The sequence below is a fragment of the Camelus bactrianus genome, chromosome 26, assembly GCF_048773025.1.
Source record: "Camelus bactrianus isolate YW-2024 breed Bactrian camel chromosome 26, ASM4877302v1, whole genome shotgun sequence".
Taxonomy (NCBI): domain Eukaryota; kingdom Metazoa; phylum Chordata; class Mammalia; order Artiodactyla; family Camelidae; genus Camelus; species Camelus bactrianus.
In genome coordinates this window covers 350,119-369,292 of record NC_133564.1, presented here as the reverse complement: position 1 = coordinate 369,292, position 19,174 = coordinate 350,119, and the positions used below count along the sequence as shown (strand labels likewise).

At 45.8% G+C, this 19,174-nt stretch overlaps 1 long non-coding RNA gene across 2 annotated transcripts in view; it reads right to left on the bottom strand.

Moving 5' to 3' along the window:
* Positions 1–19,174, bottom strand: part of LOC141575091 (uncharacterized) — a 46,787-nt gene that overhangs the window by 11,396 nt on the left and 16,217 nt on the right. The window contains exon 1 of one of the 2 annotated variants that reach the window (XR_012502415.1): positions 12,568–14,417. The exons of the other annotated variant lie outside the window; for it this stretch is intronic. This is a non-coding gene — a long non-coding RNA (uncharacterized LOC141575091). Of the gene's footprint in view, positions 1–12,567; positions 14,418–19,174 lie in introns of those variants that run through there. 2 annotated transcript variants of the gene reach the window in all.

Genomic DNA, 19,174 nt, shown 5'->3' with positions numbered 1-19,174 from the left:
CAGACATAATGGACATTGTGCTATTCTGAAGCACTAAGCAACGGAATCAAAACAAAATAACATTTGTTAAGCCTTCTTTTGCAAAAGGAATATTAAGACTGTTAGAAGATGCAACAGCGCCACCTATGGCTAAAATGACCTTCCAGGTTGCCGGGAAAGATGCAACACAAAAATTGCCTGTAGGATCAGAAAAGAGAATCAGATAACTAAAAGCTTATGTAGCACATACTGCACTTTGCTTCGGGGGAAGGGAAGGGTATTCAGTATTTAATCTGATATTGCTAATACTCCTGAATATAAACAAAAGACATAGGTTCATGGAAACTCATCTTAGAAGAGGAAAGAATCCAGTCCAGCCACTTCATTTTACAGGAGGGGAAACTGAGACATGGGTTCTGTCCTGCAATCGGCAGCAAAGCTCTCCCAGGCCTCATGTCTTGCACTGTAGCATAAACCAACAGATCTGTACTAGGCCTATATTCATAAAAGTCACGTTTGTATTTTTCCAACATTAGGTTATCTATGTATCTTGCAAAATAATTCTCAAAGAGCCAGGATATCATACAAGATTGATGAAATACAAAACCATTTATTTACATAATAAAACAGCATGAGCTTTATTCTATTAAAAAAGTGACTTGTTAAATCAATGTTTTGATATTTTAAACCTGTTAAGAGTGCAGGAAAAAAAATCAAAATTTTGCTTAATCACAAAAGAGAGAAGCTTATTCCCTGATAATGATCAATGTGGATTTTACTAAACTTAATGAATCTGGTCAGAATCCCACGAATTTAAATGTCTGTGTGGATGGTTACACGGCAACATGAATTCTGAGTTGTAACAATACATATTCTGTGTAAATAATATTCAAGGTCGTCTGATTAAGGCAATTTAACTAGTCCCTGTCTCACTAGTATGATACAGATTTCATTAAAACTTCATACTACACTAAAAAAAAAAAAATGAATCCTTGTTACTTTAAACCATATTCAAATATATCATATATATAAATATTATAAATATTGAATATGCATCAGAATTAAGCGACACTCTTTAGTATTCAGAGTTGATCCTTCTAAAATATCTGTCATTCTGACAGCACATTTTTATTAAGCACCTCTTGGGTTCTTTGTATACAAGGCGTCTAACTCTCACAGTCTGACAAGTTAAACGATATTACTCAAATTTCACAAATAAGGAAATGTACTTAAGCCATGAAAACAACTTACATATTCACCATCAAGAAAGAAAAGAGTAAAGATTTTACTTATAATATTCACTGACAATCTTTTCTTCCATATTAAGACTACATAAAACCAATTCAGTCTTTGTAAGTATTTCTGTCAATAAGGGCCACTAGAGAAAAACAAGTAACATCATTAACAGTGGTTGGACTTTCAAAGCCCACTTCTCTTTGGCACTATAATTGTTTTTAATGTTTTGTTTTTTGTGCTAACAGACCACTAAATTAAAAAAATTAACTTTTTAAGTAATTACCTGAGAATTAAACATTTGTGAAAATGTACAATTTTAATTTATGACACTCTGTCTCACATTCTCACTGGTGTCTCTCCTTTGAAGGCCTCATAAGGCTGAGATCACAAAAATCGGCCATTTATGGAGTCACAGCAGTTCGGGTAACCACTCAACGGGAGGCTGATTAGAGGAGCAATTAAGAATGCATCCTGTGCAGCCTGGGTTCCAGCACCGAGCTAGCCACCGCCAGCTGGGTGTGATTTAGGACAAGCTGCTCCATCTCTCAATCCCTCAGCTGCAAAAAAGGAGACACTGATACCTACCCTCAAACACCTGCTATGAAGTAAAACATGAGGAAAGCATTTTAGTGTTAGGTAGGTGTCCACTCAGAGCGAGTTTGGTCATTATGATGATGAGGATGGCTGTTAATAAATTAAGCTAGACCAAAAAGGAGAAATCACCTTAAAGGAGAAACATTTTAATTCAATCAGCATTTCCTTTTGGATGGATTGCAGAAAGTTCTATTGATGTTTTTAATAAACCAAGTTTTGTCCATTAATTATAGATTTACAGGTTCATGGACAAGTCTCCAGAAAAAGAATTAGAGGCCTCTAACTTCTGAATACTAAGAAAGTAAATTAAAAAAAAAATCATTTGGGAGATTATACCTCATTTGGGAGAGTATGTGCTTAGCATGCATGAGGCCCTCAGTTCAGTCCCCATAAACTCCATTTAAAAACTTTCTTTTTTAAGAAATGGAGAATTAAAGCAAAAAGATGGAGGAATACAGAATTTTTTAGAGACTCATCTCATATTTAAGATGGGGAGAAAACATCCATTTCTCAGAGGAAATCTTGAGAACTATGTAAACAGGATCTGAGATGTCTAGTCTTCTAACATTATTCATGAATTCATATTACCAAGTCTTAAAACTACCTGATAACCCACAGAGGTGATACTGATCATAACACCTGCCAACACGGATCGAGCTCCCGCTAGGACTGCTCTGTTCTGACATCTCTGCTCCTGAGGCCTGACCAGGCTGAGAGCACTAAATTCGGTCATTCATGAGCATCTCGTGTAAGTCCTCCATGTGTGCTTCTAACTCTCCCCTCACCAGCCCCTCTGAGGGAAGCACTGTTATCATCATCCCCACCCGCAGATAAGGCCACTGAGGCACAGAGACTAAACCCTTTCCAGGTCACATTGGCATTAAAGGACGTCTGTATTTCTGCTGTTTTCCTTTTGACAAAGTAATCTGAGATATCAATTCAAGGGAGACTGTTAAATAGTCAAGTCTGTCAGGTCTTCACCTCAAAGAGCAGATACTATAAATTCCTGATGTAGGATGAGGCTGCCGCCACAAACTGACTCAGCTTGAAATTAATATCCAAGATGAAGCAGCGGATTCATGTAAATATTCACGACTGTCAACTCCGCTCTCGGGTCTGGGCCCTTCACTGCCTGAACGGGGGTGAAATCCCCACCCGTGTCAGGGAGGGACGCGCAGCTCTTCCGGGACTCACCCAGGATTCACGGGCTGTTTCCCCCCACAGGCTGTCCTCAACGATTAAAAAGCTCTCAAGATTTTTACACCATGCAAAACTAAAAGACATTTCTGCAGATGGAGCACTTTCTCAGGCTTAAACCTTTTTTGCCTACACTCAGCAAGGGGCAAAAAAAAAAGAAACATGACTCTACAAAGTCTCTGACCCTCACCACTCACGGGAGTAGAACGGCCACAGCAGCAGATGAGTCTTCTCATTGCACGATGAGAACAAAATAAAGCCGCCCCAACAACAGGCACTCCCAGAGACAGAGCTCAGCAGTCTTCTGCACACTCACAGTTGTGCAGCCCTCACCACCATCTATTTCCTGAACACTTCATCACCCCAGAAGAAACCTCCTGTCACTAACAGTCACTCCCTAATCCCCCTCCACCCAGCCCCTTTCAACCATCACCTGCTCTCTGCCTCTGCATGTGCCTTTTCTGGGCATTTCAGATCACTGAAATCAACAATATGTGGCCGTTTGTGTCTGCTTCCTTTCACTTAAAATGCTGTTTTCAAGGCTTGTCCATTTTGAAGTGGTATCAGCATCTCTCTCTCTCTCTTTTTTTTTTTTTTTTTGAAAACGTTAAAGTTTATTAGAAGGTAGTAAGTACTATCAAAAAGAGTACGGTGGAGCATAAGTGATTGGGTTTCAAAGGGAAAAGTGCGGGTTGAACAGTCAGGGAAGAGTTCCCAGAACAGGTGGCCTTTTTCATTTTCCTCTTTATTTGTTTTTTCTTTTTTATTCACTCTTACATGTGAATAATGTTCCACTACATGGAGATACTACATTCTGTTCTTCCATTCAGCAGCTATTTATGGACGAAGTCCAGTAGAATGAGTGTAAGAAGTGACTACCATGGATGGCATTTAAGCAAAGGGCAAGACGTGCTTTCAAAAAACAAGCCAACAAACAGAGGCACAAGGAAATTCAGTGCGTTTCTGAGCAAAGAACATGCTTGCTTCGGCAGGACTACCGTGCAGGGCTGGGGCGGATACTGGCAAGAATCACGGTGAGGGAGTCACCTGAGAAGACTCCCCACTGCAAGCAGCTCAGCCAATTCTCCCTCACCCTGTATTGTTAGAGCCATGTTTCTAGGTTACTCTTATTTCAAGTAATAGTACTTTAACTGCACATCTGATCATCTGCCTCAGACCACATTACCTAGAAGCCACAGAAAATCATTCACTGTCCGGAGCAGCTCCAGGACATAACGGTGATGGATCAGGGAGTCCAGCAGCATTCCAGCCTGCAGGCACAAACCCCACATGTGCCCTGGTGATGTCCGGAAAATAAAATGCATGGAAATATCTCATTGCTGGTACACGACATCTGCCCTCAAATTGCCCCAAAATCATGCTGGCAAAGCACTACTCAAACTTTTCACTCCAAAAAAAAAAAAAAAAATGCTAAGAAGACAAATTTAGGCCCTTCCATTAAAAACCAGCAACCATCACTGCCAGTATCTGAGCTGGAATTCTCCTGACTTCAAAAACCACCGCGCAGTTACTTTTCAAAAGTGAAAGTCATATATGTATTCCACGTAGATGATATTACAGTAGGATTTTTCTTTTCGAAATTTCCAGTTGCAACATTAGCACAAGAAAGTTTATGTTTCAGCTTTAAAAAAATCAATTATCCTCCACTTTCTTAATTTTGAACCTATTATTATTTTATAAAGGGAGCTATGCTGCATATTATAAACCAACTGTTTGGTTTCTGCAAATAAGACCTTTATGGCCTCACTATTTCAGAGCAAACTTTAATGATGTTTTGAGAGGTGGGGCCTGGGGCGCTCACTAACAGCTCTTTAAATACTGACAAGTATGTGCTCTTAAGTAATGCAAAGGCTCTAACTCCACACTAGCTCAGAAAGCAAAGAAACTGCACCAAAGACTTACTTTAAAATTTTAATATATTCCTATTGTTTTGAATATTAAAGTTCTTAAAAGATATGATTTTTTTGAGAAAGCCAACAGCTGTATTAAATTTCCTCTCACCAAGAAAGCAATCTTTATCAAGAATAAAAACCCCTATAGAAATCGAAATGACGGGACGTTTCTAGCTAAGTGAACATGCAGATCTGAACACAAACCTAAATCCTATCAGATCTCACTCGAACGAGCTCAACAAAGTCCTGGGCTACCCTGGAACTTAGCTCTTCTTTTCCAAAAGCTGGCTGAGCTAAGATCATCACACAAGGCAGGGAAGGAGAGAAGACGAAAGTCCACCTGGCAGCCTCCATCTGTTTTCTTCCAGCCAAAAGTCGCCTCTAGGGTCGCCCTGCTAACAAGCCCTCCCCATAAGGAAATCCGGCATCCACACTGCCCCTGCCGTCCCCAAGCAGTCCCGACGCCTCTCTCCCAGCCTGTGAATGTTCTTCTAATGACCCCCCCTGTTGGTGGCACCCTTCCCCTCTTCCCTGCTACACACACACACACACACAGAGCCACAGCAGTCTTCCCAAATCACAAATTTGATTACATCACCCCCACTTCAAACCCTTCAGAGGCTCCCTGGTGGAATTCTAGCCCCACCCCAGACACTGCTTGCCCAGCCTCACCTCAGTACACAGGTCCCCAGTGACCTCAGGGGCCCCCTGACTTGCTCCTACTTCCCACTTGTCTCCAGGCTCATTTTGACTGTTTCCCAAGGAAGCCTTCCCTCCTTCCAACTACCACAATTTGTTCCTCTATTCCTAGAACATTCTAGGCTAAGTCAACTTCTGACAATGCTAAGCTCACAAGAAGCAAATACATTTTGCTTACTAATGTGGCTCCACCCTCTCTCCCCTAGACACACAGAAGTGCACGTGTTATGAATAAATGAATGACGGGGTGGGTCTCAAAGGGACAGACATACCTACTCTCACCCGTCCCGACCCTTGTGTCTGTAGAATATCAGAAGAAAAACCAGAATTACCTTTCCTGAGGGTCACTTTCTGATGACACCCTTCACTGACTACTGTGTCAGTTCTAGTAAAACCCAAGCTCTTCCAAAGCCCTCCATCCCGGACTCTCTCCAGTGTCCTCACCAGCAGGGGCACCTTCCACCCTGGACCACACAGGGCACTCTCCCCGTTTCCCCACGCCAAAAGCCTCCAGGCATCTGCCCGGGCTGCACCTGCCAGCTGAGCCACATTCTTGACTACTTCTCCTGGCTGACACTCTGTCCTCACAAATGAATGTAGAGTCCATTTCTTCCAGGAAGTCCTCTCTGATAATGTCCTTTAGGTCTTGGTTGGGCTTCATCTATAGCAGCAGTACATGGTGACCAACTGGGTGTTTGCCCGCTCCTTTGAGACCACGAACTCTTGGGGGCCACGTGGGAAGGAGTGAGAGATTACAAGAGGGGTGGGGGAAGCAAAAAGCAAAAATCACAGCCCAAGTCCCAAATTCAAGGATACTTTCTCAGGAAAAAGTATAAACAATTTCACACGTGTGCAATTTGGCTACTGTTTTTGTGGCTTGTGGACAGCAAGAACTTGGTGTTCTAGTCCAAAACCAAGATTACATGCAAAGAAATGTATATATTCATATCCAAAGGAAACCAGAGCTGCTCAACAACAGTTTGCAGTTAGAATTGAAAGGAACTTTGATAAAGGCAATCTCTCTCTCTCTCTTCCTTCTTTTCTGGCATCATATAATTTTAGAATTATTTGCGTGACCAAGAGATGGCTACAGCCCGTGATTCTTCACTGGAGTGTTTGGGGCTGAGGAAGACCAGATTACATTCACTGCGTAAATGCAATCACACCAACACACTGATAGGTGCCGTGGTGGTGGAGATGATGTTCCAAAGCAGGCAACCTTATTCTGTAAGAGAACTCTAAATAGAAAGTAAGAAATGCAATGTTCTGTAGTCAATTTCATTTGCTATATGGGTCATTAATTGATAGTATATCTTGTCTAATGAAACCAAAAAATAAATTGTCAAAGTCGATTTTCTTCATCTGACCATTTTATGCTAACTTTGGATATTAAACCCTCACTCCATAAGTAAAACTCAGGCCTACGCTGCAGCATAGTTACATCCCGTGGAAGAAAGCCGATCAAGGGAGAACTGGAGAGTTTCCCTTCAGAAGCTGCTAAGTCTGGTTTTGCACCTGTACGTGATTTGCAACCACGTCATCGAGAATGGAGAAAACCTAACAACTGTGGGGCGAAAAGCACTGCGGTGCTTCAGAAAAATCAAAGAACGCTGAGCTTTGTGAAACAGTCCTGAGGCACTTAAATCGTACTTTTTCTGAAAGGCTCCAAAACTGACCCAATTCACCATTCCAGGTTCAACAGGGAGGTACCGGAATTAGTAGAGAAAACATGCCCTTGAAGTCTGACAAGGCCTTGCTTGAATTCTGCTGCAGCATTTACTAGCCACTAAACGGACCAATTCCTTAACCCTCTGAGAAGGCTTCCCGATCTGCAAAAGGGGGCTGCCACCGCCCACCTGGGAAGCATGGATGTGAATTCAACACGCAAGTAGGGCGGCCGACTGGTACCTGACACGGGGCCTGGCTAGTTTCCCTCCGCTGCCCTTCTCCCCCTTTAAACTTGCACTGTTTCCCCGGTAAGGATCAAAACCACGGAACAGAAAGCCCGATTTTTCTGTGTATCCCCGGATACATGACTTACCCTTAGGAGGCCAGAAAAACTGCTTCCTCCCCAGTCACTATCAACGTTCTTAAGATTCTGGGTATTTTTAACTCTATTTTCCAGGGAGACTATTCCAGACCTTTCCAAGCACCATTCTCCAGGTTGGCTCCCCTCCCAGCACCCATCCTTTCTCACTTCAGATACTCTGTATGATTGCCTTCTGTTCATGGGAAAGCGAGTCCGGTAGGGTGGGGACTCCCAAGGACTCCACCCTCCCTCACAGGTGAGTGTGACTACCTTCTGCCCACTCCTCACTCCAACTCCAGCTTCTAAGAACTCTACCCTCCAGGACCCTGCAGACTCTGCATCTTCCCAAGACACACACGTGGCCACGACCCTCCCTTCAGATTTCTTCCTGGCTGGCCCTGCACACAGCCCAGCCCCTTAAAGATAAATGGCATTAGGCTGAAAATCGCAAATGCCGCTGACTGACACACCAAAGCTGCATGGTCTGGGCTTTCCTCCAACCCAGGCAGGGCCCTGCCCCCCCTCAGCCTCAGTCTGCAGCTCTCGAGATGATGTAATTCACATGCAAGGCTATGAACACCAGCTAAGAATGACGATTCCCAACGTGTATCTATAGTCCGGCTCCTTCACCTGAGCCACAATCTCATAGACACGAGTGCCTCTTTGAAGTCCTAACTTGGATGACAAATGGCATCTTAAAAATGCCTCATGTTCACCATTTACTCTGGAATTCGATTCCTGGCAGGTACCTCCCAGACTCCCCATTTTAGTAACAGCCCCAGCACCCAACTATGTGTTTGAGGTCACATTCAATTTCCAATGTTCCCTCCCCTAATCCCTGCCCTGGAATCAGTCCTATTATTTCCATCACTAAGCCCATCTCAAATGTGGTTCTACAGGGACCATGGCCGTAACCCCCCAAGTTCACAGCATGGTACACTGACTAACAGTCCTCCATAGGGTGCTCCCTGGAGGGGGAGGCATCTCCTGCCGCTGGTCACCTCAGAAGGCACTGGATTCTCACAAAGGAGGCCCAGGAGAAGGGACTCAAGGTTCTCCCATGGTCTGAGCTTTGAAGGGCCCGAGGTCTGGGGGAGCTCCTAATTAGCAGCCACACTTGCCAGTGAGCAGATGAGGATGGAGGAACCCAGGCAAGGCTGTTCTCACTCCAACCCCTGGGCTCTCAGGAGCCACGGGAAAGGCCTGTGTCCAGGGCACAGCCCGGCCATCACAGATCCCAGCCAGCATTAGCCAACACGGACAGCCTAGACTCCATCTAATTGTGACACTTACTTCTGTTCTGTTCCCCACCCAGAATGTGATGGACTCATTCAGATATTATGGCCTGTCTCAAGCGATACAAATTCAGTGATAAATGAAGTGTCCACATTTGGACCAGAGCATGAAAGGAGAAACAAGGCCTCATGTTCAGCATGATGGTGGTGGCCAAACCCTTCCACCGACTGAGATGAAGCATGATGGGGGTGAGAATCCAAGGTCCTAGGTCGGCCAAAACATCTTCCTTCAAGGTTGGCTGGGGTGTTGCAGACTCCCTACCGCAAACTAACTACACGGCCGTCAGTGGTGTACATCAGCTGCAACAGACACGGAGTCAGCTATTTATGCCAACATGGGTTAAAAGTAAAGGCCGGGGCAGGGAGGCCTGCACGGCTGCTGAGGCAAAGCACAGACCCGGCTCTGAATGCCCACTGGCTGGAGCAGAGAGGAAGCTACGGTCCCCTTTAGCGGTCGCTGTGTCAACAAGATCCAGGTGAGCCAGCTACTTAGGAGAAGGCCATGTTTTCCTGATACTCAGAAAAACCAGCCTCGTAAAGGGAACACAAGAGTGGCATGGATTTTAGACCCCCCTAAGCCACTTTATGAAGGCAAAGTAAAGTAAATGGCACAGGGATGTTGAATGCGAAAAAAAAAAAATTAAATAAGTAAACGGTGACTGCTTCCTCCAACAGCGTCCCCTGCAGCTGCACACCCATGAGCCTGCCACTTTCTCACCAGTGACCGCTGGTCAGGAAGTGCCATCACGCACGTCACACAGTGACAGCCAGGAACCGCGTGAAGAGCACGTTTGTGTAAAAGCAGGAATCGAGCAAGATGCTGCAGAATTTGACTTTACAAGTTTAAATACTCCATGAAAAGAATCCCTCAGCAGCCGCCTAAATCAATTCGCATCTCACTTCTTCAAAACAATCAAACAAATTTAATAAGGGCACATTTGTCACCAAATATAAGGAGGACCAAACAGGTTCCTCAAAGCAAGGATTTTAACAGGTATCAAACACCAGTGGGTGATGTGCTAACAAAGCAAATATTCCAAAAAATTAGAAAATAAGAAATGACTAGGATAATACATGGATCAAGGCAACTGTTAAGTTTTTGCTCTTTAAAGCGATGGAGACAGTACGGAGGGCAATCTGGATATTTCCAATGCAGGGTGTGCACAGCCCACATTTTCAGACGCAACAACATGCTCAATTGGCAGTACAAGAGAAAAAGAATAAAGAAAAAGGAAAAGAGGAACAAGAGAAAATTAGAAACACACAAGAACAAAAATGATTTTGACAGCATGTACAAGAATTTATGTGAGTGTGTGAGGCCAGGGATGCTGGGACAGTGAGACCCACACTCACCTCCTGCTCCGGGGAAGGCAGGGGCCTGAGGGGAGTGGCGCTGCCGGGGGACCCCAACATGATCAGCGCCCCTAACCAAAACTCCACCTATATGCGTCTAGGCAGATTTTGAGCTACAAATTGTGGTCGCATTTCAGGCTGGACAGTTTTACTCACTTCCACCAAGAGTAGCAGGAGAGAATTAGGCTGTTCCTGTACCAAAGCATTGTTTAAAAAATTAATGACTGTGGAATAGTAAAAGCAAAAATTCAGTAAAAGTGACTGGAGGAGAATGTGCTTGACCCGAGCTCACTGGCCACGTTATCTCACTGACGTTAAGATGCTGGCTGAGCCCTTATGGTACCAAAACAGACAGACCCACCAGGAGGGAGGTTTAATGCGCTGCTGTATTTTGATGCCGAGAGCCATGCCTTGTACACGAGGTTCTGGGTAAACAATGGTGACAGTGTCAACCACTATGGGCTAAGCACACATCCAGCTACTCCGCCAAATCCCAAGGGCAGACTTCAAAAGGCAAAAACAAGTTGGCATTCTCTGGTGGGTCTGCAGAGTCAGAGCCAAGCAGTTGCTGAGCAAAAATGTCACCAGTGCCTCCTATGACAAAAGAGGAGGCACTGGCCTGGGGCTGGGGCAGGGCTCTAGGCTTCCACTGCTCACCAACCAATCTGTCCAGGGGGAGAACGTGGTCTCTGCGTATGTTGCACCTATGCACCTACCTTGACTGACGCCTGGGGGCTCAGCAGGAGGTGACATGTTAGGTGAACGGAGCCAGCCTCGGTGTAGCACGGTGCTGGCAGCTATGCCCTCAGCAGCGCCCAGGCTCATAAACCTGACACCTCGTCTCCAAGGAGCAGAAGGGGAGTGAGGGCATGAAGATCACAGGGCCCTGTGAGGACAAGTACAGGCCATGACATGCCCTGCCCATTCCTTAAGCCATAGAGTTATGTCCGGGAGGAACAGAAAATTCATCCAGAGCCCGCTAGGCACCTCACACACATGGGGGACTCGGGTCCCCTGTGCCTATCACTCACAGGGCTGGTCTGGACATTCTTTTTATCAATTCTCTGGCATCTTCTCCTCCAACTTACCAACAACCAGAAAGTAGAATCTGATCTTAGTGAATTTCAAGAATCACAGAGCACCGCCTCCACAGTGGGCCCGGCAGCCGTGCCAGGTCCTCCGACCGTCACCTGTCAGACCGCCATGAGTACTCTCCAGACTCAAGGCCTGAGGCCGTAGGCCGTGGGCACACAGCTTCCCTCACTCTCCCCAGCAAAGGGGGACCACCTCTCGGCAAAGGCATGTCACCCTCTTCTGCACGAAGGACAGCACTATAGATACACGGGGAAACAGAGCAGATGGTGGGGGGGGTAGGCAGCCCAGAAGAGCTCGTCTGTAATTCCGAGACAAAGTGGGGCCGTTGACTTAATCACAGGGACAAAGTGAGGATGAACATTTCCCTGCTCTTTCCCATACTCCGTGATACGCCTTTCCCTGCATAAGGAGTTCATTCGGAGGTCCCTGGCGGTGATTCTGATGTCCTAACATGGCATGCTGGCTGTCGGGCAGGAATAGAGGGCCTGAGCTGAACAGGTGCTGGGCCTGGGAGGCAGGAGACACCGGCTCCAGCCCCAGCTCAACCAGCGCCTCGTTCTGCCTCTCGGGATTCAGCATCTCATCTACAAGCAAAGGGATGAGACTATCTTAAGACAGGCTGCCCAACATAAATGAAATGTGAGCCATGTAAAGAAAGTTTCCCAGTTGCCACATTTAAAACGGTAAACAAAGAAACAAACCAAGAAACAAAAAACAAATACTAGAAAATGATTTTAAGAACAAATCTTAACCTACTGTATGTAAAATACTATCATTTTGACATGTAATCAATATAGGAAGTGATAAGATAGTTTACATTCTTTTTACTAGACAAGTCTCAGCGTCTGATGTTCATTTGACCTACAGCAAATCTCAGCTCAGAGCAGCCTCCTCCCCAGCTCTCCTAGCATCAGTGGCTGTGGCTACTCTATTGGACAGCAACTCCAGGGGTCCCACCAGGGTCCTGGCTGAAAACCTGGAGTAAGTGTCCACAATAACCCTAAAAGGATCTCTCTGAAACAAAGGCGGATTCACTTTTAAATGTCTGTAAACCGGCGGGCTGGACCTCCCTCCACCCTTGGCTACAAGAGAGTCCTCTTCCTTGCTGATCCCTTTCTGGATGTAGGGAAGAAACCCGGCACACAGCCAGGGTGGACTGGCCTCCAGGTAAACTTACCTGCTTTCTGTGTCCAGTCCCATGATGTCCTCCTTCTCAAATGGGATGCAGAGAAGTAGAATCTTGTCCCCAGAATTGTCGGATGCACAGTCCAGCCTCTTGGACTTGGGCAAGATGAAGAGTGACTCAGTGAAGTCCTTGATCCTCTTCTCCACCACCCTGCAGTCCTCGTAAATTGAAGGCCACTTTGGTGCGCGGCTGCTCGGCCACCTCCCCATGCAGCAGAAAGTCAAAGAGCTGAGAGTCATAGAGCGTGGTGCCATACAGCTCCTCTGCACGTGGAGCTTTTCGAAGCCTTGGCCGAGAGGCAGTCAGTAATGATGACAAGGCCCAAGACCTTGCGGTGGGTCTGGAAGTCGCTCCACCCATTCTTGGGCGCATAGTGGTGCCTGTAGTGGATACAGTTTGCCCACTGGGAGCCGCACGGACTGATCTGACTCACCAAGGTGATTCACTTATAGATGCAAAAGAAATTCTCCTCTGAGATGATCCCCACCTGTTCGACCACCACGGGGAAAGTCTGGTGGTCCTCAGCACACTGCACGTAGTCAGGGATGCTCATGTTGCAGGCCCTGACGAGAGGGGAGAGGAGATCGAGGTACATACTGTACTGTGGGCTGCAGGCCCATCTGGGTTGCGGTGACCTGGTGTGTACCAACCAGAAGGCAAGGGAAGCTCAAGTAAATCCGGGGGTACAGTTTGTCCTCAGATTCTTCAAATGGCTACCGTAGCTCGGATCACATTACCCAGCTTTTGGTCTAGGCTTTCTGCCCTGCAGAGAAGGGTCATTTCTTGTTTTCTGTTTCCAAGCACCTACCAAGGCCCTGATGCAAAGTCACTGCTGAAAAATGCTGAATAAGGAAGTGAACAAAGGAAGTGCTTTCCCCAACCTCCTTCAGCAGAATATAAAGAAAAGGACTACAGTGGGATCAAAAGATCTGGTTTTCTATCCAATTTATTTGAACTCCTAAGCTTCAGAATAATGGATAAGAAAACTTGCCTTGGGGAGGAGGGTACAGTTCAGTGGTAGAGCACGTGCTTAGCATGTACGAGGTCCTGGGTTCAAACACCAGTACCTCATTTTAAAAAATGAAACAAATAAATAAACCTAATTACCCTCCTGAAAAAATATTTTTTAATTCAAAATTCAAAAAAAAACCTTGCAATTGACACAACATTGTAAACTTGACTATACTTCAATTAAAAAAAAAAATCTTTGTCTTACATGAATATATCTGGATTACAGAAGTTTGCAAATGTAAAATGCCTAGGGTACCACCTGCATAAAAAGGGGTGACTGTACAAATTTAGTATCGCTCCTTTATGAGCTATATTTCATTTGGGGGGGTTATAACTTCTTAGAGCTAATTTTCTCAGATTAAAAAATATAAACAATACCTGATTCTCAGGACTGCTGAAGAATCAGATAACCCTATGAAAACATCTGACCCACAGAGGTTACTCAATAATGTTTGTTGAATGAATGAATAAACCAGCAAAATGAATGCTGCTCCCTGCCACAGACCATCATAATGGTACTGCCTGGAAATCCCAAGCCCACGTTCCACCCGTCTCGACACTAACCATGTGGGTGACCTGGTCAGGCCTGTGTGATTCTCTAAGCCCCAGTTTAATCGTGAATAAAATTAGGGCAATAAAACAAACCTGAAATTGTTAGTGAGTCAGTAATGAATTGTACCCCAAACTTGCAAGTTGGAACCATTAAGGAAAACTATACAAAGGGTCCATAGGCCCTCTCCATATTATCTCTTACAACTACATGGGAATCTACATTATATCTCAAAATAAAAAGTCTAATTTTTTAAAGAGGCTACTGAGGTTAAATGAGCTCACTGTCTCAAATAAGGAACACAAAGCACAAATAGGACAATGCCCAGCACATGAGATACACTCAGTTAACATTCCCACTCAACCCATTGGTCCCTCCAACTTCAGAGCAAGAGGATGGGTCCTCGTGGCAAGAGGCCACTGCACCTGAAGCTAAAAAAACTAATGGTGCCCACTTCCAAGAGCTCCTGTCATCACCCTTGTTCTAATTTTCTATTTGTAATTTTTTTTCTTTTTATTAAATAGAAACTCCCAATTGCATAGCCTTCACCTGACTAGACATCATGATGGCAGCCCTTCAAAACCTGACCACAGAGATCATGATGGCAGCCCTTCTTGGTGAAACAATAAAATGAAAAGCCATTTCCACAAGACCTCTGTGTAAATCTACTAGGGAACTTAATCCTGGACTGAGGAAGAGGACTGGGGAGGAGGGGGCAATCAGGTGCACAGAAAACTATGGGCCACCTGTCCCACGATGGACTTTAGACTCAACCCTCACCCTCCAGGAAATTCAAAATACACACCGACAGATTGCTATGGACAAGATTTTTTTTTTTTAAACAAATCCCTGAATCCCTAGCAGGTCTTATTTCTACCGAAACACCAATGGATTATGTGTATAATGTTTCACAAAAGCCCTAAAATATTATCACGCCAACTTGACACATCAAGAAAAACTGAGGTAGAGAAGTTTATCACATTGTACATGATTAGAGAGAGGCCACGTCAGACACCGTATTTAAATCCAAGCCACTGCTCCAGTGCTCACACTAGAAAGTGTGACATACTGCACCTTTCCTGCCCTCTCCCTGCAATAAATCTCTGAAGAGTCTTTTCTGTGCCACCTGGAATCACAATCACATCAATTTTCCACAAAGTGCTTTGTCACTCCTTGGAGGCTGTATCAAAATCTAAAGGGTTGGGATGGGAGGAGTGATTTGCATTTTCTGTTTCTCAAAGGAAACATGGCTTTAAAAGAAACTGAAAAGCACATATCTAGTCTAAGACCTCATTGTGCAGAGAAAAAAATGGAGGCTCAGAAGAGATGAGGAAAGGTCCTTATTAATAAATATATCCTCAGCGCAGCACCAAGCCAGCCCTGGGCACTGCTGGGGGAGGATCTGGGAGACCCAGGAGAATGAGTGTTAGAAAAAGGAAAGAGAATAAGCATAAAAGGCCCTGTCTCTACACCACCATACCATGGAATTCCACCAAATTACCAAGTAAGGGTGCAGCCAATATTAAGGTGGGCTAAGCAGGTTATAGAAACCTGGAAGTCTCAACCATATTGGAAATTCCAACATTTACTATGTTTTTTTCCCAGTTCAAGCATCAACTCAGTGGGAACTCTGTACCAGGGACTACACGAGGCCTGGAGTTCTCCCAAATACAGACCTCTATTACCATGTGTACAAACCACATAAAGGCCACCAGAAGAAAAGCACCCACAGATGGAATTACTGAAACTGAAAGCAGCCAACCAGCATATATTACTTAGAAAAATGATGCTGCTAGAAATGGACTCATGGACATAGAAAGCCAACTGTGTTTAGCAGGCAGGAAAGGGGGGATTAACAGATACACGTTAATAAATATAAAATAAATGACAAGGACCTACTATATAGCACAGGGAACTATATTCAATTTCTTGTAATGAGTTGTACTAAAAACAATATAAAACATATTTATACACATATGCATATGTTTATAACTGAATCTCTGCTGTACACCTGAAACTAACATTGTAAATTGACTACACTTCAATAAAAATTAATTTAAAAAAATAAGTAAAAATAAAAGCAACGCCATTAAGAAAAAATAAAAGAACACTCTAATCCCCTTAGCTGTAGCTGCTGAAGAATTTTGGTTGCAAGCACCAAGTCCACTAGATCACTCCAGCACTGGCTGTCACTCTTTCTGACCATCAGAGAGTCACTTGGCTTAACTGAGGTTAATTTTCTCTTCTGTGAAAGGCTACAGTTGCAACTAATGATGTATAGAATCTCATCATTCACAAGCCCAACAATTAGTGAGGACTTCCCATGGGCCAGGCTCTGGAGAGATGAAAATATAGGGTCCCAGTTATATTCATGGGTAGAAGAAGTTTATACCATAAAGACATTAATTCTTCCTATTTTGATAGACAGATTCATTGCAATTCTGATTAGAATTCCTACCAGATTTTTCATGGAATGTAACAAGTTAATTTATGGTCAAGAATAGGCAAGAAACTTCTTTAGAACCACCACTGGGGAGGGGTGGATTGGTCATTCATTTCCACTGGTCTTTCTGATGTGATGAAAATGTTCTGGAATAATAATTGTTGCACAAGTGTAAATATGCTAAAAGCTGCTGAATTGTACCATTTAAATGGGTGGACTTCATGGTGTGTGAACAATATCACAATAAAGCTGTTATATGAAAAAATATTTCTTGACAATTATTTTTCCCTCTATACTACTTAGTCTGCCCCACAATTTAAGAAAAACAAAAAACCAAAACAAACCAAACTGTGCCAGGAGCTCTTTAGGACTGCAATATCCCTGGGTCTCCAACGCCTCTGGTGGTGCTGTTCCTGTTAACACACCAAGCTGGGCTGGGCTAGTTAGGGAATGTAACTGTCTTTTTAAAATCGATGGTCACACGTTTCACCCTGGGAGAGGGAAGGAAGGAGGATGACACAGCCTTATGCCTTCAGCTCATTTTTAACTGAACCAAGCCCTGCTATCAACACTGTAATCCCTCTCACTATAAAAACACATGACACCAACAAGCATCGCCATCATAACACCTGAAAGTGTTCAAGGTACTTACCTGGGGCAGAAACACTGAGGGAGGAGACAGAAGCTCGCTTGGCACTGAGGATCCCTTTTCCCAACTCCACCAGTAGCTGGGCTTTACAGCCGGAGGCTCTCAGCCCAGGGAGCAGCGCAGACGCCACTGAGCTGTTCCTCAGGGAGCGGGAAAGGAAGACCAGGGCAGCCCCGGAGTCGCGGGGCAGGGAAATGGGTGGAAACGCGGGCTGCAGCCCGGCTCGGTGGCCATCCCCAGCCCCAGCCCCAGCTGCCCCGTCCGGGTCCGCAGACCCCGCCCGCCTGGGACGCAGCCCGCCCAGTTGTGGGGACGGGCCGGTGGCCGAGGAGAGGAAGCCCGGGAGGAGAGGACTCGCGGGCGAGAGAGGGGAAGGGGACGCCAGCAGCGGACTGAGTGGAGGCCGGCTGGGTGAGAGGCGGCAGGTGCACACCTGGCCCCGGGAAGCTGTGGCACTGGGGCACTGGGGCAGGTGGCGCGGGCAGAGGGGTCTGGCCCGAGCAATTCAGCTGAACACAGGCTGACTCGCGCCCTCGTGGTCTGTGACACGCGGACCGCCCTCCCGCAGCCACCTGACCCCTTTCCCGGGAGACCCCACATTGCACTTCCACGGCCAGAGGCACCGGCCCAGGGCAGGAGCTAAAGGCCTGCCGGGCGACAGAGCTGAGAAGCCTTTGGGGCTAATCCCCGGCTCGGAGCTGGAGCTTCCAACCCGCGGTCCAGCTGACACCGACCGCCCATGCGCAGGAGGGCCAGCAATCCGCTCTGGGTTCTGCGAGAGAAGGTGGGGCAGTGAGGGAGGGAAAAGATGGGAGGGGGAGGAGAGGAGGGAAAAAGTGGAGGGAGACAGATGGACAGGAAGAGCAGAGAGAAGGGAGGGATCTGGAAAGGGTAAGGTCCTAGCGGGGATGGAGAGAAAAAGCTTTACCTCTGGTGGCACCCTGAAGAAGGCGGCAGTCCTGCCTCTGTACCCTTCTGTAACACTTCAAGGCCTGCAGCTCAAGTTTTACCTCCCTGATCCAGCCCTCCATCCGATGCTGCTGCAGAACCCCTACGGGTATCACACCTGTTGCCCCCACGCGGAGCAGGGTTTTCTGTTGGTCTGGGAACCAAGCACCCGCAGGTGTTGTCGCTCAGAACTACCTTGGGAAGAGTACATATTCCCCTTTTACACGCTGGGAAACAGGCAGGCACGATCTTTGCCTTAGCTCCACTCTCCCAGGTGTTGGGCTGGCAGGGAGCGGGGTGGTTCAAGATCAGAGCCCCAGACAGAGCAGACTGCCTGAGTGTTGGTGCATAGTCCCCATCCGTCCTGGGTAAACCACACTCCACCCTAGTGGAACCATCAAGGGCTCACAGTAGTTCCCTGGGTGTGGGAGAGCTGTCCTCATGTGAAGGAAAAGCCCAGCTGGGCTAACAAGCTAAGTCACAAATCTAAGTGTGATAAGTGTCGGTTTACTGATCTAAATTCTGCTGGGCTAACTCGTAAATCTGAAGTTTAGTGTCAGTTTACTGGGCTAACAAGCTAAGTCGTAAATCGAAGCTCAACAAGTGTCTATTACAAGTTGACAAGCACCAGTGTGCTGATTCCTTGCTTTTTGTTGCTTGAGCCTTATTGGCTAATACACCCTTACTTGTAATTAACCCTTTAAAACTTCATGTGTATGTCTTGGAGGTGGGTGCTCAGAACTTCGGAGCAGAAGCCCCTTTGAGCCCGCCGGCATAATAAATCTGAGTACGCCAACACTCCGAGTGGTGATTGTTCCTTGGCTGGCCTGTTGTTTCCATAACACTCAGTTCCAGTGCCCAGCTTGCTAGGTAGATAGGAGTGCTACCAAATCCAAATTCATTCTCTTCAGTGCAGGACAGGCCAATAAGTTGGGAGACCAGGTGTTGGGGCATGGAATAGCAAGTTTCTGTAGACCTAGATGGCAAACTAATGTCC